Source organism: Pararge aegeria, chromosome 1 (assembly GCF_905163445.1).
Source record: "Pararge aegeria chromosome 1, ilParAegt1.1, whole genome shotgun sequence".
Classification (NCBI taxonomy): domain Eukaryota; kingdom Metazoa; phylum Arthropoda; class Insecta; order Lepidoptera; family Nymphalidae; genus Pararge; species Pararge aegeria.
The window spans coordinates 20224430-20234948 of NC_053180.1; positions in this window are offsets into that span (position 1 = coordinate 20224430).

Consider the following 10519-nt stretch of genomic DNA (forward strand, 5'->3'; position numbering starts at 1 on the left):
ATCGAGCGTGAGGAAACTGAATAAGATGAAAAAACGATAGACAATATTTCAGAAAAAATAAAATACTGACATTTTAGCATAGACACTAAAGGCTTAGGTGTGGCAAAAAAATAAATAAATATATTGTTCTGTTTATTAAAGATAATACCTAACCGAACCTTCCTTACCTATTTATCAGGTTTCTTCTTGGTATCATAAACACCAACACAACTGGTTCTCATTAGTGGATCATGATTTTTTCTCTTTAACAAGTTACCTATGTGAGATAACGTCAGTCACAATGATAAAGACGTCACTTTGGGATGTGCTGATACGGCTGGATGATAACAGATACAACATATTTCCAGTCAACTTAAAGTCTTTACTACGCTGTGGCTATGCCCGTTATTTTTTTTTTTTTTTTTCAATAAGTTAGCCCTAGTGCATTATGGGAAGGAAGCGGGATCACCTTTTTTTTATTCCACTAAAAGTTATTTTTGTACCACTTCAATCTCACCAAAGCCAGAATTTTAAATGTTTGATATAAGTACATAATATTTTGAATATGTATATTTTTAATCTTCAGCTATTTCAAGATGGCGTAAAATTGCGTTTTTTTTAATTCATAACTGAAAAGTTCTACCATTGAAACATAGGTTCTGTCTGTTAGTGTTGACGCTACTGCGTCCTACTATATTGATATTTTACTAAGATTAAACTACTTTTCTTTGGCTTTGAATCTAATCTCGCGAAGGTATAACATAAATATCTGGTACCGGTTTCATCTACCCCATCCAGTAAAGGTTTAGTGGTCATAAAACGTAATACACTTTTAATTCTACTTTTTAAAGGCTACATGCCAACTGAAGGTAGCTGGTGCAATTTTATTTTATACTTTTACTACTTTAAGCCTAGCCAGATGTAGCTCGTATATAATCGAAGTGATAAGAATTGCGCAGTAAAACAGTCATATTGCTAAGCGGTTCTTTATTTTATTGCGAGAATAGTAAAAGTAACTGGTTTCACTTGAATAAGTGGACAAAAAAATATATAAAAATGCTTTTTCTTGGTAGGTCTATTATGCCTTTATTTTTATGCCGTTTTCGAGACGGTGTCTTTTAACTTTTTTTCTGATATATACCAATACTAATACATACTTATGCGAAATTTTATGGTTTTACAAGCGAGCCGCTTTGCTCCTACTTCGCTCGGGTAGCGAGAACAAATACTTAGATTTGATTTTAACAATTCCACAGCGCATTGTTTTAATATACTAACGGTTTAAGCAGTTGTTTCCAGTAAGGCACTTAGATAACTATATTTTTGCAAATTTATTTATTTATTTAAGGGACAATCAACAGGTTACAACAACAACTCTTAATAACTAAACAAAAAATGAAAAAACATATAAATGTTATATTGTAGACCCACTTAAAAACTGCCACAACTTGCAAATAAAAACTATATTTTCAGTTAGAAGGAGAAAAAACGATTAAGAGAGACATGAGAGTACTTATAAGCTGTGAGATCCATCAGGCTGTGACATAAGCTTGACGAATCTAACACCGCGAACAAAAACATACATTTAGAAATTTTATTAAATTAAAAAAACAAATACCTAAATTATATATAAAATAATATTAAAAATGTTGACAATATATACTATAGAACAAAACTAGCTAAACTAACACAAAAAAGAGTAAAGGAAAAAAAATAAGAAATAATAACTAAGTTTAAACAGTAGGTACCACAGAATTGCGATAGGAAGTGGTCCTTTAGTTTTATTTTAAATATAGGAAGACTATCCCCTATTATGTCTATGTCAAGCACTTTATTAATGTTACAAAGTTAACAACCTATTAATAGGCGCTGAGACCCCCAGATTGAGTGAGTGGGCAAGGCTTCGGCTTCCCTTTCGGAGGGACCGAGTTTGATTCTCGGCATCCACCACTGACTTCTCGGAGTTTTGTGCGTTTTTTATTGAAGCAAGTAAAATAAAGAAAACCTTACTTATTAAAATTATGTATAACGTCTTTTTGCGTTAAAGGCGCCTTTTTCATAATCGTGTAAAGTGTTTAACCATTTGCGCCGTATGGTGACGGCAGAATATAATTCAGTTGCACAGAATCCCAGCCTTACCCACGTAATTTAGTTTATAATATTGATAATAATAACATAATTTTTCGACGAAGAATTTTATAGATTTGGCATTGTAGATAGATAGATAAACTCTTTATTTTCTTCACAATTAAGGGATAAAGGGAATAGATATCGGAAACAGATAGTATATATGTTGATTGAACCTAATTTTGGCACACTCAGCATCTTAAGTTACCTACGTCAGCGCTAAGCTGGCATGGCGAATGAATTTGATACGTCGCATGTCGCTTACAATTTGCATTTAAAGAAGATTTAGTTTCACGGCTCGAGGCGGAATCTCACTGGCTCTTTCAATCTTAATATTGCCTTTTTATTCATATTTTAAGTCGGTTTCTTTTACAATTAAGAGGGTTGATACATCTTTGTGTTTTTTATATTTAGTCATTTATTGTTTGTTTTCTTTTTTTATTGTTGTTACCATTATTATTTATCTCGTTTCTAATTTTCGTACCCTCATTTTAAATAAATTCATAATGTTCGTGTAGTTCATAAGTATGATGAGAATAATAATGTATTTGTTAGTAAGTGGATTAGTCCGTACTAATTAATTAATAAATAGATAAAAGCAGTGAGAAGTTTTGAGTGTTATTTTAAATAGGTTAACGCGTGGTTTATTTATTATTCCACGACAAGTTAGCCCTTGACCTCACCTGGTAGTATGTGATGATACAGTCTTAGATGCATGGCAGTTGTATTAGACCCATAACCGTTTTTCCGCTTCCACGCGACATCGTACCGCAATCGTATGCCACGGTACACGAAGCCACGGCCGAAGCCTTCCACCAGACCAGAGAAAGTTCAGAAATTATAAAACTATTTTGCCCCCGCCGGAGATCGCACCCGGGACCTTCCACTCATAAGACCACAGAGCTCATCACTGTGCCACGGCGGTCTTTAGATCAATTTTAATCTTGAGAACAGTTTTGCGCTCGACTGGAGCGAATCAAGTGACAGACCAATTTTGTGAAAGTGGACCGAAATGTTGGGCCTCGCTCTTTACAACAATCACAGATATATCATTTTCCTTCATCATACGCAGCCTTTGAACACCCCAGTGCTGGACATAGGCCTCCTCTCTCACGGGACACACGGTCGAGCATAGACCCACCACGCTGCTCCAATGCCGGTTGGTGGGCTAGAACGACTACTGTCACAAGTTATTGATTCACGGGGGTTGACTACGCCAATTCCCTAACTCCGGTCTGGTACTGAAAATTCTTTTAATAGAAAAAACACAATACATAACATTTTTGGCCCAATCCAGGATTCGAACAAAGTACCTCGCAATCCGTAGTTACCTAATTAAACATTCTATCCACTAGACCAACGAGGCATTCGTAGAACGCAGTCGTTTTTCTCACCGTAGTCTGATAAATAGTTAGAAGCTGATTGATCTAAATACACTCCCATGTGTCAGTTTCAGAATACCAAGAATTATCAGGAACTATAACCATGAGATTAGATCACCAATAACGGAATTAGGAATAGACAAAAACTATTCCGCTAGCTGTGAAGATGTCAACAGTTAAGGCGATAATAGGGCGCGAAGACAATCGTACACAAAGTTCTTATACTTGTCATTGTCTTGAGTGGCACGGAGCTGTAGTCTAGAAAGAAATCAATGTCAACAGTCAATCGTAGAAGCTAAGGGCGGGAGCACGCGAAAGACAACATGTTGTTATAGATGTGGTGGTCTCCACGCAGGGGCGTGCATAAAGGGTATGCAGATTATATAAAATGAAGAAAATCTCCGGACCGAGTTATAAATACTTGAGAGTAGGCTTTTTATAACTGTAACAATGCCTATACTTATGTTTTTTATAACTTGTACTGGATTTGTTTTTTCATTTTATATCATCTGCATACTTTTTATGCACGCCACTGTCTCCACGTTATCCAACTAGATGGCGCCACAAAGATTCTGCATCGCAAACAATGACCATATACAACGTTTAAAAGAAAACCAAAATAATACTTCACAGGCTTTAGAGGTACTTTATGTTCTGTTTCTGGGAGTTATCTGTGAAACCGAAAACCTCATAGTTTTGAGTTAACTACTGCCATCCAGTTTACTGAAAGAAATCAGATACAGCCCTAATATCCCATGCAAAGAAAATTGCAGAGAAAATTCAAAAATGATAAATTCTCATATGGCTCATGCCGGGAATCGAACCGTTGCGCCAGTGTGTCGGGCTTTCTTGAGGTGTCTTTTTATATTTGAACACCAAGTCGGTGGCAGTCCTCGGCCTCTTTTCTGTCATGGTAGGCTCAGCCCAATTTGTGTAGCGTGATCGCCATCATTTCTATTGAAATGTCCATACCATCTTATTAAATTTTCGGTTACTATGTCATAGTGAGTACTATCTTATTACTCTATATTACGAGACTTATTACGATACATACGTCGGTATGCTCTTTTGTCAATGTCTTCTTTACTGTCCAGAATTCGGAACCATACAATAGCGCTAAGCGAATTGCCGTTTTATACGCTTTACCCTTTATTTTAATGTGTTAGTTTATTTTTAGATATATATATATATATATATATATATACTGCTTTTGTAATAACTTGCGCACAGTAAATTCCACTATAAGTGAGTCCATTTCTTAAAATGGTTTCCTGGAAGAAACGTGTGTGCCGCTTTTGTAATACTAAATTAATTGTACTTTTTTTTTTAATTCCTATTTTGCTTTTGTGTGCAATAAAGTATTTTTGATTTGATTTGATTGTATGAGAGCGAGTTAATGCAAAAGTGCAGTTACTTATTCCCTTAGGACGTATTAATAAACTAAACAAATTTACCACTTTATTAATATTATTTAAAGCAATTAGTTACCAAGTTACTGATCTCCGGGTGCACCCGCATTTCGGAACAATGTAACATCTAGATTGCGAATAAATTAACCTTATGGTACGCAACTAATACAATCAGCCTTCATAAGGTTTGTTATGATGGTATTTGATAAGTTATTTCCTTTTTCCACAAACAGTTACTACCCGTATTTTCTTAATTATGCATATAAATTATAAACTAGTTATAAAAGCGGTGATAGCCTGGTTAATGCCTGCCTGAGAAATAATGTTCTCAAAGGCGTGTGAAGTCTCTCAATCCGCACTTTGGCATGGTGGACTCCTAATGATTAGGTAGATCTTTGTGGATTAAATACAGGAATCTTGGGCGAAAAAGAAACTCAATTTTCTCACTGTCCCATCATTATATATTTGAACTTGCTCTATTTTATGAAACAGAGAAAATTTATTTGAGCGTCATAAACGAGAACACTGTAAGGATAAGTTTAGGGTTCCCCCTCACAAAAGCGCATTCTTTAATAAAACTGTCGGCGTTATTTACATACATACAATAAGTTACCAAAGATCATAAGAGAAAATAATTTAACTATTTTTCAAAAAGTATTTTTTAAATTTTTGGTTAATGAATTTTATAATTAGTATGACATTTAATATACTAGTTAGAAATAATTAACTTTAGCGTTTAAATAATTGTTTGTAATTGTTGCACGCCCAAAGAGGCAATATACATTGGGACTTCATAACATGTAGTTATATACAACCTGCTATCTAATATGCAATAAATGAATTTCAATATCAATATCTGATAACCTTGTAGGTCCATTACCGATGATAGGCACGGGACACCTTTCAGAATGAGAAGGGTTTTGGCCGTAGTCCACCACGCTAGCACTGTGCGAATTGGTAGACTTCATACGCCTTTGAGAACATTATGGAGAACACTCAGGGATCTCACGATGCTTTTACCGTTTCATCAAGTAATATTCAATTGCTTAAAACGTTAAAAGCATCAGAAGTCCTAACATCTGGGCTATAACTGCCTCGCACCGCTAGTGGACTAAAAATCATGGAAATAAGTGAGTGGGATTTGTAACACGCTCGTGTGCTGTCGCCCTAACCGGAACACTCAATAACTGACAGGTTCAAGGAGCGTTGAGCTCATAGCTAACTTTCTCAGCACATTGTTGTCTTTCACCAACTGTGTTGAGTGTTGCAATTTGCGGCTAACTTCCTCTGGGTAGCTACTGTTTGACCCTAAAATTTGAGGATGATATTACCCTATTTTTTATTGATGACATGTGAGAAGTGAGATTTGAGTAGTGCAAAGCGTTGGTTCAGCACATTTGTAAGCCTAAAATCAAGATTAGAAGAAGTAGACTAGACTTAGACTTTTTTTTTTAAGCTGAGCTGTTTTATTTGATTTGTTTATGAATTCCAGCTGTAGCGATTATAATGAGAGATTTGTATTAGTAACAGAGCTCACGGAAGTACTTAAGGAGGCACAGAGAGACTTATCCGAAGTGAAGACTTATCCTTATAAATTAGTGTCAGCTGCATATCGTCTGCGAAAAGAAGACAACAACAGAAGTCATTTGTGGGATTGAGTATACGCTTTTATAATATGATCACTAAGGTAATTTTAGATCTACCAATGCAAAGATTTAAAGAATATGTTAACACACATTTATTACAGCGAGGTTAATATATTTGTTTGTGTAGGTTGTTGCGGACTATCGGATTTTTTATTGCTTGCTCTGTTCTTAATCGCTTCGCTGCACTGCTCCTATATTTAGGTGAAAATGTTAAGCTTTGAGATGAGCATGATGATACATAAGTTTGAGTTATGTCCCAAAATGTGCGATTTTAATCGGCGATTTCACTTAAGCGTCATTGTAACCGAAATGCATCCAATTTTAGGATACCGAGAAGTTCCGTACATTGTTCGTGCATTGAGTAATTCTATGCGATCGGACGGACGGGCATGTGGACCGAAATAGATAACATTATCAAAGGGGTTCGGCTTCCGTTGTGCCCAAATTTCGGAAGATCGTGATTGCATTCCGAGCGTCCGAACATCCGAAAACTTCCAATACACATTAAAAACGTGTTCTTTGACGCCTGGAATTTTCCAAGACTTCTTGGAGATTCGAATCTAGAGATTTGCCCCAAACTACATCTAGTCGATCTCCCTGGTGCAGTTGTAAGTTCTGTGGCTTGTAAGTGGAAGGTCCCTAGTTCGATCCTCGGGCAATTGGAGAATCTATAATTGCTTAATCAGTATATATATTTATTTATATTAAGCATCTACGATGGCGCGTACGAGCAGCGGCGATGGCCCAGTGGGAAGGACTTGGACTTTACTTTCGGTGGGCCGAGCTCGAATCCCAGCACGCACCTCTAACAAGTTATGTGCGTTTTTAAGCAATTAAAATATCAATTGCTTCAACGGTGAGGAAACCTGCATGCCTGAGAGTTTTTCTATAATGTTCTCGAAGGTGTGGAGTCCACCAATCCGCACTGGGCCAGCGTGTTGGACTACGGCCTTAACCCCTTATCATTGTGGGAGGAGACCCGAGCCCTGTAATTGGTTTATATGATGATGATGACGGTGCGTTGAAATCAATTAGCGGTATAGGCTTATTACGACGGCCACACCCTTAATAGTGAACAATGGCTAACTTGTAGTACAATAAAAAATCGCTTTAAAGTTATTTTTATATTAAAATACATATTTCCGTTTATTTGTTTAAGTATGCTTGTTTTTACATTTATTTGTTTGTTTGCTATCTATGATCGGCCCAACCACTTCAATTCTAAGACTAAATGAATCGCTCAGCAAAATAAGTGTCCAGAAAAAAAAAAATCTAAACTACTTTATCCTCATTTCGTAATTACTATTTTGTCTTGAAGATAATTCGGTGATCTTAGTCACTGTACTAAGAATGACGCTACGTGCTCAAGGCACGTTGGCTGTATTACGTGAGACTTAACGCGTTTGGAGATGTTTCCGTACCGGATCTCATTGTAATTCGTTATCGATAATAAATATACCTACTTGTAGTTGTGAATGAGTTTAAAACATTTTATTAAGCTGTAGCTATTATCCACACCCTTTTAAAGTCTCAGCGATGGGCCTTTTCTCTCATAGAAGACACGGTTTTAGAGCATAGACGTTGCTCATTATTTTCACAAGTAAGTAATAATAACCGGGAATCATCGTTGTGCTGATATCCGATGGCACGTTCCGTCTGTCCCGGCTTTTATCACTGAAATGGGATAATAATTGCTAAAGCCCGCCAACCTACATTGGAGTAGAATATAATAGTTTTTATTTGCTAATGGGTACAAAATAGGTCTTAATATAGAGAGCTTCCACATATTTATATACTCTTACTCATATTTAAGTATGTTTTAGTATATATTAGTTTATTATTTTTTATATTTATTATTATTAATATTTTATGTGTGTAATCTTGATAAGTATTAGTGTGTAATTGTTCGTAAGTATGTATATAATAATAATACACCCCACCAATCGGTTTCCCTTGGTTTTCCTAATCCTAAGGTTGCCTGGAAGAGATCGCTACTAAGCGATAAGGCCGCCCTTTGTATCCTACTTTTTAAGTTTATTTTTGTTGTGTCCATTGTTTTTTTTTTTACTATTTGTGGTTTACAAATAAAGTGTATAAATAAATAAATATTTATTACAAAAGATTATGATAGTAATTTAACAAATATTCAAAATCTAAGTAACGAAATTTCATTGTAAATAATACCGAAACCATTTTATTTCCTCATTTGCATGCATCGACATATAGGTATAGTACGTAGACTGCGTACATTCGTAACATTAAAACGCCGCATAAAAGTTGTTCCCAACATTCAACTGGGAGCAACCTCTCGATAGTAGCTTGTTCAAAGTCTATGAGTGCGATCGTTTGACGCTATGCGTGGAGTCGAACGAAATGTCGGGTTGTGATTTAAAGAAAGTGCTTAAAATAACATGAGGAACAAAAAAGTGGATGGGATAAGTACGACACACGTAAGTTATGACTTTAAGTTTAATGAATAATTTAAAATTTACGTGTCTTCTTTATTTTAGACTTGCAGCTTATAGAGTTTAGCTCTCTCATGTACAAGCTAAATGTATTTGCACCGCATTTGACCGCTCGCTCGCTCGCCGAAATAGTATAAAACGTTTTAACTGATCGATCGATGAACATCGTTGCTAGCTTACAACTTGGCAGGTCCAGTATGAAAAAAAAAATGTTGAAAATTTATTTATTTTCGTTATATATAACGAACATAATAAGAAAATAAAAAAATGGTCGAAACTTCAAGTAGTAAGTAGAATACAAAAGGCAACCTTATCGCTAGTAGCGATTTCTACCAGGCAAACTTAAAATTAGGAAAACAAAAATGAAACCATTTTTATCATGAGAATAGGTTTAGAATTAACGGAATAATGGAGTAATCAATATCCTAATAAATATCCTATAACTTTCCGAGTCCAAGGCTGCGGGTTCGATTCCCACAACTGGTCTTGTGTCATACCTTAATACCCATATACGTACGCTTACTTTGGGGCTTGCGTTGGGTGATATGCGTATTATTGATATACATTTATTTCATTTATATTTTAACTGATGTACTAAAATCCTCCAACGGAAACATTTGTCCTACGCTGGGCAGACGGGACGGTGATCGAAGTATATGGTAGTAGTAGCACTAAGGACGTTGCTGCGCATTCTCCGTTATTATTGTAGTAATTTTGTCAAGTAAATTCGCGGTTTCATCATATCGTCGAATTAAAAGTCGAGTACAGGGTATACTCTTACATTCTGTCACACAGCTTCGCTATTATAAAACAAGAAACAAGTTTCCTTCAAGTGCATCCTTTTATGCACTCCTGTGACGTCAGCTTTTGTTCCTGGCGTGTCCCTGACAGATTGCAGTGTTCTCGCGAAACCCGCCGGCGCAACGAAGGAAGTGAGCCTTAGCACAAAATTTGCACGCTCGCAATAAAAGGGGTATAATAAAAACGGTTTAAGCGGTGGGTTTAAGTGTGTAACTTCGTTATTTGGAGTAAATCGAGTTTATTTACTTATTTTTCTTTAACTGGAAAATAGGTTGCGATACTATTCATATTGCCATAAAATAAATCAATTTTGGGGTCATTGTAAACAGAATGTCTCTCAATAAGTTCAAAGTTTATATAAAACGTAAGCTTACAGAAAAATGCTATTATAATTTTAAGGATTACTTGCTTAGCTTGGGTATAAATTGCTCTAACTTCATAGCTTAATGTTAATTTACTGTGAGATGGTGATAACAAAAAAAAAGTTTGTTGTGGGCTCTTCTTAGACCAAGGCGCGTTTGGAACCCTCGTAGCTTTAGGTTTAAGTTGGCGAACGAAATGATCACCATCCCCTATCACCAGTTATGTAAACATATATGTGTGAACGCTTCATTAGTGCCTGTGATAGGCCTACATGAATAAAGAAATTTTGAATTTAATTTGAATTGAATTGAATTAAGAAAGCGAGAGACGCGGATTACAAAATAATT